The sequence below is a fragment of the Gorilla gorilla genome, chromosome 2 (genome assembly GCF_029281585.2).
Source record: "Gorilla gorilla gorilla isolate KB3781 chromosome 2, NHGRI_mGorGor1-v2.1_pri, whole genome shotgun sequence".
Classification (NCBI taxonomy): domain Eukaryota; kingdom Metazoa; phylum Chordata; class Mammalia; order Primates; family Hominidae; genus Gorilla; species Gorilla gorilla.
Genome location: NC_086017.1, coordinates 185,240,465 through 185,262,272, shown reverse-complemented (window position 1 = coordinate 185,262,272; position 21,808 = coordinate 185,240,465). Strand labels below are relative to the sequence as shown.

Genomic DNA, 21,808 nt, shown 5'->3' with positions numbered 1-21,808 from the left:
ACAACTTAATCCGTTTGGGTAAACGATGAAATTAAAGCAGAAATCAAAACCTTCTTTGAAATAAAAATAGAGACACAACATACCAAAAGGTCTCTGATACAGAAAAAGCAGTGTTAAGAGGAAGGTTTATAGTGCTAAATGCCTATCTCAAAAAGTTAGAAAGGCCTCAACTTAATAATCTTAGCATCACCTAATGGAATTAGAAAAACAAGAAAAAACTAACCCTAAAGCTAGCAGAAGAAAAGAAATAACTAAAATCAGATTGTAACACAATGAAATTGAGACCTCAAAATCTGCACAAATATCAGTGAAACAAAAAGTTCTTTGAAAGGATAAACAAGATCGATAGATTGCTAACTAGATTAAAAAGCAGAAAAAAAAGGAGAAGATCCAAATAAGCCCAATCAGAAATGACAAACGTGGCATTATAACCAATCTCACAGAAATACAAAAGATTCATAGAGAATATTATGAACACCTCTACACACATAAACTACAAAATCTACAGGAAATGGATAAATTTCTGAAAACACACCATCTCCCACGATTGAATCAGGAAGGAAACACTGAACAGACCAATATTGAGCTCTGAAATAGAATCAGTAATAAAAACCTGCCAACTAAGAAAGCCCCAGACCAGATGGATTCACAGCCCAGCCAAATCTTACCAGAAATGTAAGGAAGAGCCTGTACCAATTCTACTGAAACTATTTCAGAAACGTGAGGAGTAGAGTCTCCTCTGTAACTCTTTGTATCAGGCCAGACTCACCATGATACCAAACCTTGCAAAGACACAATGGAAAAAGAAAACTACAGGCCAATATCCCCGATAAGCATAGACATGAAAATCCTCAACAAAATACTATCAAATTAAATTCAACAGCACATCAAAAAGCTAATTCACCATGATCAAGTAGGCTTCATTCCTGGGATGTGAGGTTGGTTCAACATATGCAAATCAATAAATGTGATTCACCATGTAAACAGAATTAAAAACAAAAACCATATGATCATCTCAATAGATGCCCAAAAAGCTTTAGATAAAATCCAAAATCTCTTCATATAAAAACCCTCAAGAAACTAGGCTTTAAAGGAACATACTGCAAAATAAGAACCACGTCTATGCCAAATCCAGAGCCAATATCATACTGAATGGGCAAAAAACTGAAAGCATTTTCCTTGAGAGATGGAACAAGACAAGCATGTCCATTCTCACCATTCCTATTCAATATAGTACTGGAAATGCTAGCCAGAGGAATCAGACAAGAGAAAGAAAAAGCATTCAAATAATAAAAGAAAAAGTCAAAAATAAGTAGCATTTCTATAAACCAATAATAAAGCTATGAGCCAAATCAAGAATGCAATCCCATTTACAATAGACACACACAAAAAATACCTAGGAATACATCTAACCAAAGAGGCTAAAGATCTCTACAATGAGAATTTTAAAGCACTGCTGTAAGAAATCAGAGATGACAGAAACAAAAGGAAAAATATTCTATGCTCATGGATTGGAAGAATCAATATCATCAAAATATCCATATAGCCCAAAGCAATCTACAGATCCAATACTATTCCTATCAAACTGCCAATGTCATTTTACACAGCATTGGAATGTCATTTTACACAGCATTGGAAAAAAACAGCATTGGGAAAGCCAGCGCCATCACACTATATAACTTCAAACTATACTGTAAGGCTACAGTAACCAAAACAGCATGGTACTGGTACAAAAACAAGACACTTAGACCAATGGAACAGAATAGAGAACCCAGAAGTAAAACCACACACCTACAACCATCTATGCTTCGACAAAGTTGACAAAAACAAGCAATAAAGAAATGACTCCCTATTTAATAAATATTGCTGGATTAGCTTGCAAGCTATATGCACAAGAATAAAACGGCATGTACTTTTTGCAATACACAAAAATTAACGAGATAGATTAAAGAGTTAAAGGTAAGACCTCAAGCTGTAAGAATAGTAGAAGAAGAAACGCAACAAAGCCAAAAATTGACAAGTGGTACCTAAGTAAGCTAGAGTTCCTGCACAGGAAAATAAAACTATCAAGAGAGTAAACAGCCTACAGAATGGGAGAAAATATTTGTAAACTATGCATCTGACAAAGTTCTAATATCCAGGAACTTAAACAACTGAACAAGCAAAAGCTAAGTAATTTCATTAAAAAATGGGCAAAAGACAGGAACAGACACCTCTCAAAAGAAGACATACAAGTAGCCAACAAACACGTACAAAATTATCATCATCAATAATCATCAGAGAAATGCAAATCAAAACGACAATAAGACAGTACCTCACACCAGCCAAAATGGCTATTATGAAAAAGTCAAAAAGAAAAAACAACAGATGCTGATGAGGCTGTGGAGAAAAGGGAATACTTGTACACTGTTGGTGGGAATGTAAATTAGTTCAGCTACTGTGGAAAGCAGATTGGAGATCTCTAAAGAACTTAAAACAGAGGTATCATTTGACCCAGCAATACCATTACTGAGTATACATATTTAAAAACCCAAATCATTCTACCAAAAAGACACATGCACTTGTATGTTAAATGCAGCACTATACCCAATAGCAATGACACGGAATCAGTTTCAGGTGCCCATCAATGGTGGACTGGATAAAGAAAACATGGTACATATATGCCATGGAATATTATGCAGCCATTAAGAAGAACAAAATCATTTCCTTTGCAGCAACGTTGAAGCAGCAGAAGGCCATTATTCTAAATGAAATAAGACAGAAACAAAAAACCAAATACTGTGTGTTCTCAATTAGAAGTGGAAGCAAAATATCAGGTACTTGTGGACATAAAGATGGTAACCAGAGACACTGGGGTCTGCTGGAAGTTGGGGGGAGGGAGGAAAGCAAGGGTTGAAAAACTGTTGGGTACTATGCTCAGTACCAGGGTGATGGGATCACTCATGCTCTAAACCTAAGCATCACACAATATACCCAGGTAACAAACATGTATATGTACCCCTGAGTCTAAAATAAAAGTTGGAAAAGACTAATTAAATGAAACATTAACAACTAAAACAACCCTTCAAGGTGTAATAAAAGGGAAAACAAAAGTTTTCTAGGTTCCAGTTAACATGGAAATTTACTTTGTATGTTAAAGAAACAACAAAAGTTCAATGAGAGAAATTAAGTTTAGAAATATCCATGGGCAGTGAATCTCATGAAAGGAGAAAAAAATTTTAAAGTGGGTAACTTCCTAACCTGAAGAATAAGGTTGATGCTCTTATTCTTAGAATATTTTCGATTCTACCTAGAAAAACGAAATCTAGTCTAGTAGACAGTGGTATCCTGTAGTTAATAATAACCTTAATATAAACAGTACTTATTAATGAAAATTATCTTTGTAAAGTTTAATTTCATCTGTTCTCCACTTTAAAATGAAGATCCAGGGAACTTGCTTGTGAACACAGAGCTAAAAAGTAGTGGCTAAAGATGTGAGTCTAAGTCTCTAGGCTTTAAATCTGGCAGTGTACAAAGGCTGTATATATCTTCCTCTCAGAGGTGTCAATAAAAACTGATATTTCATTTACCTAACCCTGTGCCTGACAGAGAGTAGCCATAGAATTAAAGCGATTTTTTTTCTTTTCTCTCATCCTCATTTAATCAGATGACTCTTCCTTGAATTATAGGCTATGACAACACACTAGATAGGAATCCATGGGAAGCTCACATTTCACAAGATGGTAGAACAGTCATAGGACTGTTTTAAACTTGTCTCATTTCTTAGTGCTAATTCATGGTTAGGATCCATAGTCATTCTCTAATTAAGGCAATCCAACAGCTTCTTCAGAAAATAAAAAAGTAATTTTAAAATAATGAATATAAAATCTTGATTAAATTAAAGAAATCAATTGCACAGTACAGAATTATACATAATTCAGTTGATAGCAGTTGCTCTTAAAAAGCAGAACAAACATAATGATTTTATTGATCATTGCATTAATGAATGAAAAATGTGAAGCAACTGCTCTCAAACTTGAGCCAATGGCAATAGTTTCTGATTAGTGAGAGGTTATAGTCCCTCCAAACTCAATCCATAACTGGATTACATTGATTGCTTCTAGATGTTTTATTGATACAAAATACAGAATGATGTTACCATCTGGAAACCATTTCATATTAGTAAGAGACAGAAGAACTGATTAAACAGAGCCTAGAGAAGGAGAAAAAAACCTAAGAATATGAGAGTTTTTAATTCTATTTGTGTGTGAAAGGTATGACATAACCACATTTATATTGCTCAAAAAAATCATATCTAACACACATGAGTACAGAATTCTGGGGGGTCAGGTTGTTCCTCAATTTAGAAACTAAATTGTCCAAAACTAGTTTTGGCTGTATTTTTATGTGACTACCCCAGGATAACTGTCATTGTTTGTTGAGCGAATGGTGACGATTCCTATATTAGATGGGATTTGCACCATCCATGTTAAGCTCTTCCAACCCTAGAATTCCTGCTTTTGTGGAAGCAGGTGGAAAGTGAGGCTCACAATTGAGACCAGTCCAATTGCCCCACAGAACTGACATTTATGGTTTCTTTCAATACATATAGAAATTGATCCTCCCAGTCTTAAAACTTGAGAAAGTTACATTTGTCTCCTATCAGTTCCATTCTCAGGAAACCTACCATCAGACCCTGCGGATGGTATTAAGGAGCTGAAACTTACCAGATCACTGCAACTGGAAAATGAGACGCTAGTCCTGTCATGATTGTATCACTTGCTACCTGCTTCCTGTTGACTAACCTTTCTTCCTTACCCCTCCCTAATTCCTTCTTTTCCTATACATTGTTGGATTTCTTCCCTGCTATAGAAACCCCTAATTTTAGTCAGTCGGAGAGATGGATTTGAGACTGATTTCCCATCTCCCTGGCTGCAGCACATGATTAAAGCCTTCTTCACTGGCAATACTAGTTGTCTCAGTGATTAGCTTTCTGTGTGGCAAGCAGCAAGACGTAAACTAAACCCTAGTGTTTTGGTAACACAATCATAGAAAATATTGAATCACAATAAAACAAATTTTTATACAAGCACATAGCATGAATTAAATATTTTGCTCCTTCTATCTGGAGTGCAAATAAAATAATGTTTTCCTTTGGGAGATGTTGTAGTTCTGACATGTGAAATTCAGTGAGTAACAGTTATATGGTGATTTTTTTTTCTGTCATTGCATTTCTAGGCTATGAGCCATTAGGCTAAATATTATTCATAAAGTTTTCCATAACAGATTTGGAGCTGATTTCACAGTACTTTATGCAACTTGGTAGAAAAAAGGAAAAGGTAAAGAAAACACAGTCTACATTATTAAGTTGTTTAAAGTTTGGTCAATAGTTTCTCTGTGAAAACAGAAATGACTACAGAAAGACAAACATCACATGTTTCCACTTACTTATTGGGATCTAAAAGTCAATATAATTGAAAACATGGAGATAGAGAGTAGAAGGATGGTTATCAGAGGCTGGGCAGAGTAGTAGAGGGGCTGAGGGCAGGAGGTGGGTATGGTTCATAGGTACAAAAAAATAGTTAGAAAGAATGAATAAGACCTAGTATTTGATAGTACAACAGAGTGACTATGGTCAATAATAATATAATTGGACAATTTAAAATAATTAAAAGAACTGATTGTAACACAAAGGATAAATGCTTGCGGGGATGAATAAAACTATTATATTGGTAATATGATAAAACTATTATAATAGAAAATATAATACAATTATTATATTGGAATAATATATATTCCTATATATTATATAGGAAGGAGACAAGATAAATATTTAGAGGAGAAAGAAAAGTGTTCGCACTCAAAGTTTTATGCTTTGCAGTCATCTCTTACAAAATACTTTACAGAAGTATAAGGATGAATATGAAGAAATGAGATGTTAGCAACTGAAGAAAAGCTCTTGTAGAAAGAACAATGCTAAATAAGAAACATTCTTTATTGTAAATAAGAAACTCATTGTTAGAGAATGCCAAATATTTGTAATAATGAAAAAAAGTTTAAGTTATTCATTACTATGGTTATGTAAAAGGATTTCCTGTTTTGGGCAGGGGAGGAAGAGGAATACTGATGTATTTAGGAGAGAAGAATCAGGATCTACAGGTCTACAACTTCTTCACAAATGGCTGAGGAAAAAACAAACGAGATAGAATGTAAATGTGGCAAAATTTTAACATTTGAAAATCTGGATGAATTTCTTTGTATAATATTTAAAATTGTTCTGTAAGTGTGAAACTATTTGAAATAAAAACTGAAAGAGTAAAAAAGTAACGGCTTCTGTTTATAGAGCATGTGTGTGTGTGTATGTGTTTGTGTGTCTTTATTTTGGTGTTCTCGAGATGAATAAAAGGAAAAGAATTCATGCTAAAAATCAGGAATATATTTAAAAACGGAATGTCTATTTTGCATAAGAAAGAAAATCTCATAAGAAATTGATTTCATCTGGCCCACTTCAAGTACTCATGAAATGATACTGCTGTGGCTTTAATGCTGCAACTAAGAGAATGAAATCAATCCCCCATGGAGGCTGTCACGGCATCTTGTTAAATGTCTAGCGAAGGTTAAGCATAATAATAATAGCTGAAGAGCAGTGGCTAGTGGATAATTGCTGAAAAGCTCATTGGAATTTCAAAGGTTAGGGATAGCAGGTGATAACTTACTTTGATGACTATAGTACAAATAAACTGTGGAATCCAACCAGCCGCCTAACTTGATTAACACATCAGCCTCATAGCCTAGGGAACTTGTCTCTTGCTGCTTGTCTCAATTTTTTCTCTTCTGTGTGATCTTCTCTTTATAAATATTTCTTTGTCTCGCCACCTCTTTTAGAAAATCTCTTACCTTGTTGGGCTTTCTTTCTCTTTTCCATTGCCCACCTATTTACTAGATCCTGATTTTCTTTTTCATCCATTACTGACTGTATAATCAGAGAAAATTGTATTTTATAAAATTTAGTTGTTGGGTTTAGTGAATATAATATGACACTTACAATATTATACTTAGAGCTGAGTTTTTCAAATGTTTCTCTCAATTAAAAATTGCCCACAAATTGATATTTCCTTGGATTTTGCTGTTTACTAATTTGTCTGTGGTTAAGTAACACTTGAAAAATGGACCAAAATTTAACCTTAGTTACAGACGTATAAATATTAAGAGTAAAAAAAACCTCACAAATATCTTATTTCATAATTGGCTTTCAAAGTGCCAGAATTCAGAGTAAGCAGTCTTGCTTCTATGGTAGTAGCCATTTCCTAGGGAGCTGGTGAATGTATTTTACAACAGATGCAATACTACCCAGGGTATACTGGATGAATAGCAGCCTGGCTATTCCTGAGTTGACTCAGGAGTTACTCAGTAAAGAATTCTTCTCTAATAACCAGAGAAGATTTTTTTGTATCTTTTCATTTTGTACATCTCGAAGACTGCAAAAACACAATTTTTGAAAAAGGAGACTGAAAAAAAGTTGAGTGCACTCAGTAGTAGTAAGGAGCTTACCATGGCCTGGATTAAAATAGAAAGTGAAGGGAAAGGCCTAAGGAATGCAGACTGTTGGATAATAAGGTGGAGTTCAGGAGCCAGGACATGATGAACTGGCACCTATACTAAGCCTTGATTGTTTGATTAATGGCTTTTTCAAACTGTGGTACGTATATCCTGTCTTGCCTCCCCTTATCACCTCCTCCAGCCCCTCACTCTCTAAAATACATTTATACCCACACAAAATAACACTATTCCAACTAAGTGTTTCTCAAACATTAATGTACACACAAACACCTTGAGAATTTTGCTAAAATGCAAATTCTGATCCAGTAGATTTGGAACAGGGTCTGAGATTCTGCATTTATAACAGCACCAAGGTATGCCCAGGGCTTCTGATCCATAGACAACACTGAGTAGTAAGGCTATATATCACAATGACTTTCCAGGGAATTTCAATGATATTCTATTTTATATTGTCTCTAATGTTTATGTGGTTAGAAATGTTATCTCTTCTTTCACCCAGATTTATAAGCTTTTGGGGTTTGCTTTCTACTTATATTTTATTTCCACATAATATACATTATAGTTTCAGATACGTAGTGGGCATTCAAGGAATACATGCTCAAATAAATTCTATATTAAATGTATTACTTTACAAAGTCTTTGAACACAAATTTTCTTCTTCGCATTTGAGAAACGTGTGAAATTTTATTGGTTAGCACATGAAAATAAAAGCAGACTAAAAACTATAATTGATTTGAGGAGTGAGTGAAAACACACTTAACAAGGTAAGTAAACACAAAGCATACTGCTGTTCTTTCGTCCAATCTTAAAGTCATTTAGACATAGCATTTCATTTGTCACCAATACTCTCTTCTACTCACGACCCTCCAGAAGCCCCATAATAGAAGGGACTAGTGAGCTGGACAATGTACTTTCTACTTAAGGCAGAAGAAAGTAAGTAATTTTTGTAAGTGGTGTTAGAATCCTGGTTGATGTTTAAGACTAAAAAGTATTAAAGAAAAATAGTGGGAGTGAGTGTTCTAAGGGTGGAAAGGAAGAGATTTAAGGAAATATCTTATATACACTTATGATGCTGCTTCTAAACTTTTATCTCTCTCTGCCCCCAATCTGTTTTCAATCTCCTTGCAGAACTCTTTCCTTGCTTCTTCCCCATGCTTGGAAAAGAGATCACTGAAAATATGATCAAGACAATCTATTTCCAGCAGATGAAGAGGTTTAAGTTGCGAGTAAAAGTTCCCAGCATCATTAGAGTTTAAAGAGACATTGCAAGTATCTTGTCCAAATTCTCTTTACTACAAATTTCTAACATTTACTGAAGACCATCATTGTATTAGGCATTTTGTTTCCTTTTAGTCTTTTTGGGTGGAGGGGGGTTATGTCAACTATCATTGGTAGAAAAATTCAAAGCACATTAAAAAAAATGAATATCTGAATTATCTAAACCCATTGATGAGGTTTTTTAAAAACCTTTCATCAATCATATTTAATAGTGACTTATAATACTTATTAATAAGCACAAGTGGAGATGTCATATAAAAATATACCACACTGTTTATTTTCCTTAATATGCTAATACGCAATGATGAGAAAGAGGGGGAAAAACGTGTTCTAAGGTTACCAGTTACACTGGGTTTTGTGTGTATGTTTTTGGTTAAATAAGCATCTTATTAAGAAGCATCCTTGAATATAAATGATCTAAAAATCTTGTTCACAGCACTTTGGTCAAATTGGCTTTGCACTGAAACATCCGTTCTTTTCTCCAACACATCCACACATCCTCAGGTCCACCACTCACCAAGTGCCTTTGAAATTCTCGCATTAGTGTAATATGTAACTAAAATACAGGCCTTTTACATTTCATTTAAGGAATATATATACATATAGTTCTCTACATTCATATTATATATATAAATATACATATATTCCTTAAATAAGACTATGTAGAAAGACAAAGTTTAATTTTTAAAATCACGCAATTTAAAATGAATCTATGCAAATGATAGTGGGATATTTATATTTTCTAGAGTAAGTGTTGCTATAGTGCAGAAATATAGTAAATGTAGTTTACAATTAACTTGCCACGTAGCTTTGCAATAGTGCTATTTTTGATAATGTTTTGTTTTACATTTTGACATTAATCACAAATTTTGGGCAAAAGTCAGACTTTGTTAATATTATCAATATCATACTTTTTCAGATTTGCACACTACAAACTGTACTTTACCTCTTAAATATGAAGACCTCCTTAAGTGAGAACCCCCTTATGTTTTGTATTAGACTATTTTAAAATTCATATCATTCTTAAAACAATACCTTTGATACACTAAATATGGAATCTTACTCTCAAATCTATTAATTTTTGAAAAAAATCTCACTTTTCCCTGACAAATGACTAGTTATACAGAGTCATTGCGTGAAAGGTGTTTCTAAGTGTTCCATTCAAATAACATCGTCTTACTTTCATTTCGAGAATGGGCAGCGTTAAAAAAACAAAATGAAGCAAAACATTAGGTCAAAAAGAAAACACAGGCAATAAGGCTGAACATATTTCGGGGAGCCCAGCTGACCCTGCCAGAAATATCTCCTAGATAGCTTTCCCAGAGAAATACAATGTTGCGGAAATAGCTGTTAGTTAAAAACATTTACTATAGTATTAAGTCAGCTAACTGGCTTAAATGGTATTCCTAAAGTCACTATCTAGCAAATAACAAGTTTCAGCCACCTTTACCCCATATATGCGTTAAAGTAGAAAAGAAGCAGGGCGTGATGTTATATGTTTAAAAAGAACGTTTTCTACCAAGACCTGTACCACTGCTCTTTATACCTTAACTAGTTAAATGTAGTAAATGTTCTTCTCACAGCCTAGGTACTTAAAATAACCAATATGTGCCTTAAATTTAGCCTCCTGACAGTTTATGTTATTATGTAAAGGTGTTTCAAAGTATTGTAGCTAGATTATAAATGAAGACAGAAACACTTGTAAGGAAACAAATTAAAGGAATAACTTTATGTCCTTGCTCTAAGGCTTACAAAATAGATTTCACTAAGATTGGCTTTGCTCCCTGAAAACACCACAAGCCTTTTATTTTTTTCAATTACAAAAAAATAATGTTAGCATATACACACTCCAGTTCTTGGTACCCTTATTTCCCTACTCATTTCGATATTTCTTTATTCACTTTGCATGTTCTTGCTTATTTTCATAGCAATTTATGCTATATGCTACTTCTGCAATATAAGGCAACTTTTGCCAGGAAGACATTTCTTTTGTCTGAAAATGAGAACCAAATGGGAAAAAAAACCTCCATTACAACCTTAGTAGCTATGTTATTTGATAGAACATTGAAACCTGAAAAACACACAATAAGATTTCCCTATATTGTCTAATGAAAAGTTTGCAAGTATATTTTCACTATACATTGTTACGAATGCTTCAGTCTCCCCTGACAAATGGTCTGTAGCTAATCTCTGAAATCTTCTCTTGCAGTACTACAGCTTAAAAGATTCATACCATCAAACACTGTACCTCAAAGACTAATGTCTACTTTCCAAATTTCAAATACTGTAGCCTAATAAAAATTTAAGGAGTCTGAGTTCCTCTCCAGGGAGCAGCTGTCAAGCATCTCTTGAAAGAAAAAACATAAACAGCCTCCACCTAGAGTATCAATGTCTTGTCTTTGAGAAAAGACATACTAAGGGCAAGTATTTTTAATAAAAAAAAGCAAGTTATGCTATTTGATGTTAAAATGATGGGCTTTAGATCTCTCAACTGTGTAACAAAAGCATTCCAAATATTTAAGATAAAACATCTTAAATATTTAAAATAATATAAATATTTTATATTAAATAATATATAAATTATATTATTATAAATTTATATATATCAATATATAAATATATATTAATATATATTTATAATATAATATATTATATATAATTATATATTATATTATATATAATTATATATTATATTATATATTATATATAATTATATATTATATTATATATTATATATAATTATATATTATATTATATAATTATATATAATTATATATTATATTATATATTATATATAAAAATATAAATTAAATATAAATATCTTAATATAAAATGAAAATGAAAATCTTTATATCTATCTACTATATATACTATATCTATCTACAATATATCCATCTACAATATCTATATATCTATCTACAATATCTTTATCTACAACATATATACTATAAATACACATGCATGTATATAAATACATATACATACAAACATATGCACAACCATCTACATACACACACACACAATCTACTTAGGGGGCATTTTTCCTATGTAATCACTTTCATTGTCAGTTTTCTGCACAAAGTCTGACTTATCTTGCTTATAGCTGTACTTCATTAAGTCATGACTGCCCTGGAGACAAAACAAAGTTCATTTTAGTTCAGCAACATTTCACATTTTGCTCTCATTGTAACACATTTCATCAATGATCCTTCATTTACACTTTCCGGTTCAGTAAAATTCCTTGTAGTAATATTCCTTCATAAAAACTTGATGTGAAAAATCTTGTGTAGAAAGGACCAAATCACTTACTTTGTGTCACCTACGGAACAACTTATTTGAGAACAGGGAGCCCTAGATTAAATGGGAAATATTGTCACTCTCTTCCACGGAAATGCAATCTTATTTTTTCCATTACAGCACTTAAAAGTATATTTATACTATCACCCTAAATAATAAAATTTATTTTTAAAAATCTGGTATTGAAGTTCTTTATAAAATGAAGCATAAACTCTTTGGTGATTCATTTTCTGTCCAGGATGCCTTCTGCTGACGTCAACTTTGAGAAGAAAAAAATGCTGTTCTTAAAGAATGATGATAGTTCTAGGTGTCTTCCTGATTCCATAATAACCTAATATAATTCAGTAAAGATGAATTATCATCAAAATTTTGCCATGGGCCATTAACCACATATGGAAATGAATCACAGTTACATTTTATTTTGGTTACGTTGTGGTTCACTCTTTTGTGAATGCCAAAGACAATAAAATACACAAATAGAGAAATTCACAGCCATTTTGAATTGGCTAGTGTTTGGAAAAATAGCAACTAAGTCAAAGGAGAGAAATTCAGCTGAATTCACTCAAAGCACAGGCATGTACCACCATGTTTGGCTTAAAAAAAATTTTTGTAGAGACAAGGTCTCATTATGTTTCCCAGGCTGATCTCAAACTCTTGGGCTTAGGCGCTCCTCCCACTTTGGACTCCCAAATTTCTGGGATTATGGATGTGAGCCACTGTACCTGGCCAATTTCAGAATCTTCAGAGCTCAATACGTAGCTGATTTTTGAAAAAAAGTTATACTATAACATATTGTGATTTTAATTATGAGCCAACTTTAACTCAATTTAAATTCAATAGAATCATAAACATTTCAAAGATGTTTCCTGTTTTAAAATCATGAAAACATAAGTATATATACAAATGTGATTATTAAGTTGTAGAGTTGATGTTAGAAACCAAGATAATGCTCAAGACCTCTGGACAGACAATATGATATATTCACTGCAATTTTCTCTGTAAGCAAAATGCTACATCTGTCTATACCCACAGGTATTTTAAATGTATGTGGGAAAGTGAATATCATGTCCACCTTCACGTTTGTTTCAAACCTAAGGAAAATTGAGTTTAACATTGTCCTTGCAATGTTACCTTGCTTACATTAGTATAATCATCATACTGAGCATTGTCCAATGAATGCAACTGTCACAATTCATCAATATTATAAATTGTGGTAAATTCTATGAAGTGTTGAGGAAAAGTCGAATAAGGGAGTGACATATTATAGCTAAGCCTCTTCAAGAAGTGCCATTTGAACTAAGATTTGAAGCCTATGAAATCAGTCAATAAAAGAGGCTGGTTTCCCATGTAGAGGACCTGAACTGGTATTTTACGTCTGCAAAGCAGAGTGATGGAGATGGGAGGCAGGAAGTAAAGTCAGAAAGGTAGGCAAGGGCTAGATCAGAATTTAGAAGAGACAGGCAAGGAATGTACATTTTATTCTAAATGCATGAAAAGATAGTAAAGTCTTTTAAGTAGATGAATAAAATCATTTGATAAACTTTAAAAAGTCATCATACTAGGTGCTGAACAGATAATAGATGACAGATGTGGATGGTTTAGGATTATCATGTTATATTAAGTATCTGGTTTTCTTAGTTGGAGATTAAATAAAAAATGTTTCCACATAACATTATAGGACTCACTTGATGCTCAGTGAATACTATGTGTCAGCCTAAATGATATGTCCTTTAAACTTAATATGTTTAATGAGCAAAGTACTATTAATTTTTTTATTTTATGTATATTTTTATTATACTTTAAGTTCTAGGGTACATGTGCACAGCGTGCAGGTTTGTTACATATGTATACACGTGCCATGTTGGTGTGCTGCACCCATTAACTCGTCATTTACATCAGGTATATCTCCTAATGCTATCCCTCCCCGCTCCCCTGACCCGACAACACGCCCCGGTGTGTGATGTTCCCCTTCCTGTGTCCAAATGTTCTCATTGTTCAATTCCCACCTATGAGTGAGAACATGTGGTGTTTGTTTTTTTGTATTTTTAAATCTTTAAATATTTCTTTGACATTAAGAACATCTGTTTGTTTTTCCTTGTGAAGAATCTAAAATACACTAAATATGGTTTAGATGATATATTTATGTATATAGAAAGATAGACATATATATAGAAGGATAGACATACAGATATAGACATAAACTTTTTTACCATTTGAATATTATGTGGTACATTTGAGATAATTCTAGATGAAAAGTTTAGCTCTACTTCTCTTCAAATGTTCTAAAGTTTTAGTTAATGATTTTTATTTCTCACCATTATATTTTGAAATTCAGAAGAAGACAAAAATCAGACTTGTTCTGGATGAAAACTTTTGAATGTGATTTGTGATTAAGGCCTTTTCATAATGTTCTGATATTAGAACAGATACGCAAAGGTGTTTCGGTACCTATATTCTTTCTCTAATAGTTATTTTTTTCTATTCATATTATGAGGTCCAAAAATTGGTATATGGAAGTTCATGGTATATATATTTTTTTCTCAGCAAACTTTTAACTCAGAAATGGAGTTTTAAAATAATTTTTTTTTGTCCATCTGTAGTGTGGAAATCAGTCGAAGAGCAAAAGAGGAACTCTTTCGAAGACTTTAGGAATATCTGTGTCTCATTTAATACTCAAGTGATTCAGGCAGCACATTTGTTCTAGATCAGTCACTCAGCGCTTAATGCAGAAAACTTTGTAGAACTAGGTTACACAAAGGAAACCCATCAACATAACACAATGATCTGAGTAAATCTGTATCAAGCTGTGCATGTTTTCAGAAGGCTATGTAAAGGTTTACAAAGAACAAACATTCTAGAGATTCATAGAAACTTAATCTGTCTGTGATACGTTTTTATTAGAACTTTATTAAAAAAGATAAATACATTCTAATTTAGAGGCCTCAGGACAATTCAACATTTCAGAGAAATGCGAGCCCATATTATGGCAAAGATGTCAGAAGAAATTTTAAACATCATGCACGTGATCAGCATATTCAATATTACAGCAACTATTTCAAATACTCTGATGAAATTAGGAGATAATGAAGGTAGAAAGTAAAAATTATGACTATTAACAAATACAGATTGATCAATTCATCAACAGATAGCAAACTTTTTACTAATAAACATCTTTTTTATAAGTTACTATACAAAAACATGTTATTAAGCTTGTAGAAGTGAGGGTAAGTGAGTAATTAACTAATTTTATATAATCCAATGTTTCAAAGTGAAGGAGTATTTTTTTTTTTGGCTTTCTATGTGTAAAAGACACCACTCATCAATATACGATATTGCAGCTCTACTCTGTTAGGTATACACACTTATGTAGAAGAGAAAGAGGGGATTATGTGAGCTGTAGAGATGTTTCAGACTTGGGGGAAAAAAAAAGTCTATGAACCAGATAATTCAAAGGCAGAGGAGAGTGTCCACAATGAGAAAAATGCTATTAAGACAAATGGCCTGCTAGATAGAGTATTGCTAGTTTGAGAGGACGTAGTTGATGTAATTATTGTACTACAATGACCAGCATGCTACAGGACTAATTTTTGTTTAGGAATGTTTATTATCAATAACTTAATCTTTGATTATTTAATGTTTTCCTATGCCACTGTATTCTCCAACATTACAGCTTTCTACTCTCCATCCCTGTACTTCCTGCTCCAAATGGAAGTAGTGATTTATCATTTCTTCCTAATATTTACCTTTTGAATCTCTGCTAGATAATGGGTATAACCTTTAATGATAGTTGCAGCAATGATCAGATAAGAGACTTCAGTATTCATATGGTTTCTTATTTGATTATGCTGTGTAACTTTCTTAATTTGGGCTTAACTGCAGCTCCAAATGTAATTCTAGGAAGGTAGGGTTGGCTCTAGAACAGTGGTTCTCAAATAGGGGCAATTTTACTCTACAGGATTCATTTGGCAATGCCTAGGGACATTTTTTTTTGTTACAACTGAGAAGGTACAGAGATCAGTAATGCTATTAAACATCCTACAGTGCACAAGAGAGTCCCCCACAACATATAATTTATTTGTCACAACATGTCAATAATGCTGAAGTTGAGAAACCCTGCACTAGAAATATTTGTTATTTTGTAACAACTTTGCTGAAATACATTAACTTTGATACAGAAAAGAGAGGATGCAGAATTAATTATTTTTTGTAGGTGCCAGCATATATTTACACTTAAAATATTAATAATGCCCACTATGTGGTCATATTTCTGATATTTTAGAGAAATAACTAAGTTTCTATTGAATAGCTATGCATTGTCCATGTTACTAGCTGTGCAATGGCAACTTCCACAATGGTAACTACACTGTGACTGGTTTGCTAATTTCCAATTATAGCATATAAGGACAGGGACAAATAATGTCTTTAAGATTCTTTCAGGGAAAAGTAGTAAAATGTTAGAGATTATGAATCAATAAGCGGTGTAATTTATCCATGTATTGAATATACACACCTTGAGTTTCTTTACAGGAAAATATGACTTTTTAAGTCACACTTTACCAAAATGCAACATCTGTTTAATCCAGCTTGTTTTCCTTTTTTTCACCTAGTTATTCAAAAGCTCTCAAACCAATTTAATACCCAACCTCAGTGATGTGCTTATCCAGGTTTTCTATGCTACTCAATTTTCTTTTCTTTAGTCTCTACTCTGTGTTATTATTATCTATCATATCTTGTAAATCACTTCAAATATTTTTAGAGATCTTTGGGTTAACATTTTAGAGTTTTATTAAATTTATCAATATTTCTTTAATGGCTACATTATTTTCATAAAGTGGTGATAGTTTTAAAGGCCATAAATAATAAGAACCTAGCTGCCCTTACATTCAAGGATGTTTATAATTTGATATGAAATAAAGAAAATCATGCTAACAACTATTGAACAGAGCATAAACATTAGAGAACATAGGGACAGATTAAGTGTACAGAATGCTGAAGTCACTTTTCTTTGTGAAGTAGAGAAATATTCAAGCTTTGGGAAAAAGTTGGCTGCTGAAATGTAGAATTTTAACACATGCAGAAGTCAGAAGAAGAAAGCATTTCAAAGGAATGCCATGGAGGGAGGTGGAGATAAGAAATGGCTAGGTTTGGGTTACAGTAAGAATTTTTGGTAGATAGTATTGTTAGCTTACTCCACAGTGCTGGCTAGTTATGACTGTGTGATTCAATTCTGGCCAATGAAACCTTGGGGGACATCAAAGGTGGGTTTAATGCTACTCTGAAAGTTTTTTCTCCTCACTAAATGTAAATGTATGAGAGCTTAATGAAGTCATGCCTGTTGGATGAAGTTTTGCCTTAGGAACTTCTTTTCTACCCACTAAGAACTTCCTTGTTCACCATGTTTTGCAAATCAAAGTATTCTAATTGATATATCAGATGTGACGAGAACATTAGCACACATAAAAGAGGAGTAGGAAAGAATGTAAGAAAAAAATGTGTCCTATTGTTAACAGGTTTTGAATGATACACTGCAATACCTTGTACTTCATTTGGTATGCCTGTGGAAGGCCTGCAATAGCAGAATAATGTAATTGTGGAAATGTGTAGTACAAGTAATAAATGCTTTACTTTACCACTGTATCATGCACATACTAGGGCCAGGGACACAGTAAATGCTAAGTAAATATTTGATGAATAATAAGAAGGAAAGAAATCACACAAATAGTTATTAGAGAGCCTTAATGGCCAACTATCTTTGATTTCTATTTAATAATTCTATTTAGATTTAGAGCAAGTAAAGTTTCTTCTAACCCATGCAAAAGTGTATATGATGTATTTATCAAACAGATTTATATACTTAATTAGGAGGAGACGATTAAGTGCTAGTAAATTGGGTTATGCTGCTGAGTATTAATTATATGTTACTGAAAACAGATTTAAGGATAGGCAAGAGAGTGGGAAGGAGAAAAAATGCAAGTGTAGCTATAGGGTTATGGCAATTTGGTATGTATTTCTAAATTAGCAGAGGGGAATGTATATTTATATTTATTTAAGCACTTTTAAAATGGAGATGTACTTACCATAGAGTTGTAATTACTTAACACCCTATCATTTCTTCTGGGAAATGTATGACTTCTGTAGGATTGTATTATCTAGGACATATTGTGTCCCCTTTTACGTGTAATCTAAGCTACTAAAACTGAACAGAAACCTAACACATTCACAAGTAACACATTTTTCTAAGGACCTCTTTTCTTTTAAACCAGAAAAACAGTGCAACATCTACAAATGGGAAAATACCCATACTCCTTAATCAAATTGGAGAAAAGCTCATGTTTGTCACTGAGAAAGTTAATTCATTGTTCAGTTTAGTAGCTTGAAACTGTGTTATGCCATGTTCTTCACTGAATGACACACATTCTTTTGTAGAAGTGTTCTTCTGCATAATGCACACCAGAATGTTGGTAATTGGGGCATGCAAATTTGTTCTGCAACTAAGAACAAGAGGAGGATTTAGAAGCTATTTTAATGTGGTAGTTCATTTATGTTTAAAGTATAATAATATTCATGTCATTATCATGTATTATTCATATGCAGTGTTTGAAGTGGAGGTCTTTCCAAATATATTAAGAAACTCTTATTCACAATAATCTAATTAATTCCCACACCCTTTCTTCCTCTGATTTCAGCAGGTGTGAATCTTTAGGCTGAATTATATCACAGGTTTTAAACTAGCACGTTTTCGGCCAGATCCAGTGAGCAATGTGTTTTGCTTGGCCCACACGGTTTTTAATTTTCAAAAATTACTTTCCAGAATTTAAAAATGTGAAAACCTGTCTCTACTAAAAATATAAAAAAATTAGCCGGGCGTGGTGGCAGCCGCCTGTCATCCCAGCTACTTGGGAGGCTGAGGCAGGATAATCACTTGAACCCAGGAAGTGAAGGTTGCAGTGAGCCGAGATCGCTCTTTTGCACTCCAGCCTGAGCAAAAAGAGCGAAACTCTGTCTCAAAAAAAAAAAAAAAAAAAAAAAGCCATGAGCCATTACACAAAAATTCAGATTTTCACTCCCCTTTGCAAGATCAGAAGCACTGGCAGCAATGGACCTACACCGCGTAGCAACAATTTGCTGTTGTTCGATGGACCTGTAGGTGGGGCCCGTGCGCTCTGACTCCAGGTAGCCTCACTTTCATTGGTCTCCTGGAGCCGGGAACTTTTACAGGCGCTACCTATGACATCCTTACACAAACCCTAGTTCACCTGGGTAATCTAGGCTTAGCTGTGGTTTGGCATTAACAAAAAATACTGGCCGTAACTAGAATGCTTTTTCTATAACTGGGGATGACGGGGGGAGGCCTATTTCAGCTATCAGGGATTCACTGGGTATCTACATACCGATAAACCATCTTGAACAAAAGTTTTCCATTCTGCTTCAAAAGATGTTTTACATTCTTGTTCAAGTATAACTTTTATGAACGGAATTTTCTTCTCTTAAACCTGTTTTATGTAAACACTACTAAGAAGAATGGTATACTATATATTACAAATTATTTTTAAAGGTCTACTTTGTAATTAAGATTCATGTCAGCCCGGCGCAGTGGCTCACGCCTGTAATCCCAGCACTTTGGCAGGCAGAGGCGGGTGGATGCCCTGAGGTCAGGAGTTTGAGACCAGCCTGGCCAAGATGGTGAAACCCCGTCTCTACTAAAAATACAAAAATTAGCCTGGCGCAGTGGCGGGTGCCTGTAATCCCAGCTACTCGGGAGGCTGAGGCAGGAGAATCGCTTTGACCCGGGAGGCGGAGGTTGCAGTGAGCCAAGATCGCGACACTGCACTCCAGCCTGGGCAACAAGAGCAAAACTCCGTCTAAAAAAAAAAAAAAGATTCATGTCAAATATTTTATAAAGAATTTTATTTGAATGATCTTTAAACATTTAAAATAATTTGCTTTTCTTTAAAATTAAAACTAAAAACGTTTGCTGATCATTAACATTTATTGAGCAGTTATTAGTGGTTATAAATTGTGCTGATTATATACTTTATCTTATTTAACCTCACAAAAATCATATTGTGTGTGCTATTGCTATTTTCATTTTACACCTAGAGATAAAACAACTTGTCTAACAATGCTTCTTTAAAAATCTTAAAATATTTGATAGACAACAATTGTATATACTCAAAATGTACAACATGATGATTTGCTATACATATGTCTTGTATATCCGAGTAACATTCTTAACCACTTCAGAAGTGTAAAAGAATAGAAGGAAAGAAAGAGGAAGGGAGGGAGGGAGGAAGGAAGGAAGGAAGGAAAAGAGTAGAATAGATTAATAGATTATATTAAGGTACATGCATATATTAATAGTAAATTTTGATTCTTAAACTTTTGATGCAGTTACAAGGTTTGTGAATGCGTGTGAGCAGGCACAAGTGTGTGCACACACACTAGTCATGATGTAAAATAGTTTTTTCTAACAGAAATTTGGTCAAAAGAGTTTTAAACTACTGCACTATGGCACATTGCTCCCTCCTATTAGAGTTTGTAATATTTAAGTTTTGTTGATATTTTAGGTAAAAGTGAAGTTTAGATTTAAACAAGTTTTAAAATATATGCACTGTTAGCCTTACAGTGCATAAAATTATTAAAATGTATTATAATTTTACTAATCAAGAATGATGGTCATGTCCTAGACTTTTAGAGCATTATCTACTCTTTTAAAAAGGAGAATTCTATTGGAATACAATCAAATGTGCGGCAAAATGCAAGTAGCAACGTCAAAGACAAGAATGATGATTCACTTTTAAAAAGCAGGTGTAATATATGTTTTTCAATGCCTTTTTGTTTAACTATTTTGTCTATTTTATCTTTTTTTTTTTCTTTTTCTTTTTTTTTTTTGAGACGAAGTCTCACTCTGTCACCAGGCTGGAGTGCAGTGGCGCCATCTTGGCTCACCGGAACCCCTGCTTCCCGGATTCAAGCAATTCTCCTGCCTCAGCCTTCTGAGTAACTGGAACTACAGGTGCGCGCCACCAAGCCCAGCTAATTTTTGTATTTTTAGTAGAGAAGGGTTTTCACCATGTTGGCCAGGATGGTCTCGGTCTCTTGACATCGTGATCCACCCACCTCTGCCTCTCAAAGTGCTGTGATTACAGGCGTGAGACACTGTGCCTGACCGTCTGTCTTATCTTAAACATCTTATTTCTATAAATACAAAATAGGTAACAAAAACAAGCAAGGGGGAAAGGATTCCCTATTTAATAAGTGGTGTTGGGAAAACTGGCTAGCCATATGCAGAAAACTAAAACTGGACCCCTTCCTTACACCTTATACAAAAATTAACTCAAGATGAATTAAAGAATTAAATGTAAGACCTAAAACCATAAAAACCCTAGAAAAAAACCTAGGCAATATCATTCAGGACATAGGTATGGGCAAAGACTTCATGAATAAAACACCAAAAGCAATGGCAACAAAGGCCAAAATTGACAAATGGGATCTAATTAAACTAAAGAGCTTCTACACAGCGAAAGAAACTATCATTAGAGTGAACAGCCACCTACATAATGCGAGAAAATTTTTGCAATCTATCCATCTGACAAAGGGCTAATATCCAGAATCTACAAGGAACTTAAACCAATTTACAAGACCCCATCAAAAAGTGGGCAAAGGATATGAACAGACACTTCTCAGAAGAAGA

General features: G+C 33.6%; 1 protein-coding gene across 22 annotated transcripts in view; it reads right to left on the bottom strand.

Annotated features, from left to right (window-relative positions):
- The window catches only part of NLGN1 (neuroligin 1), an 887,779-nt gene that overhangs the window by 111,033 nt on the left and 754,938 nt on the right, over positions 1–21,808 (bottom strand). The window lies entirely within an intron of this gene.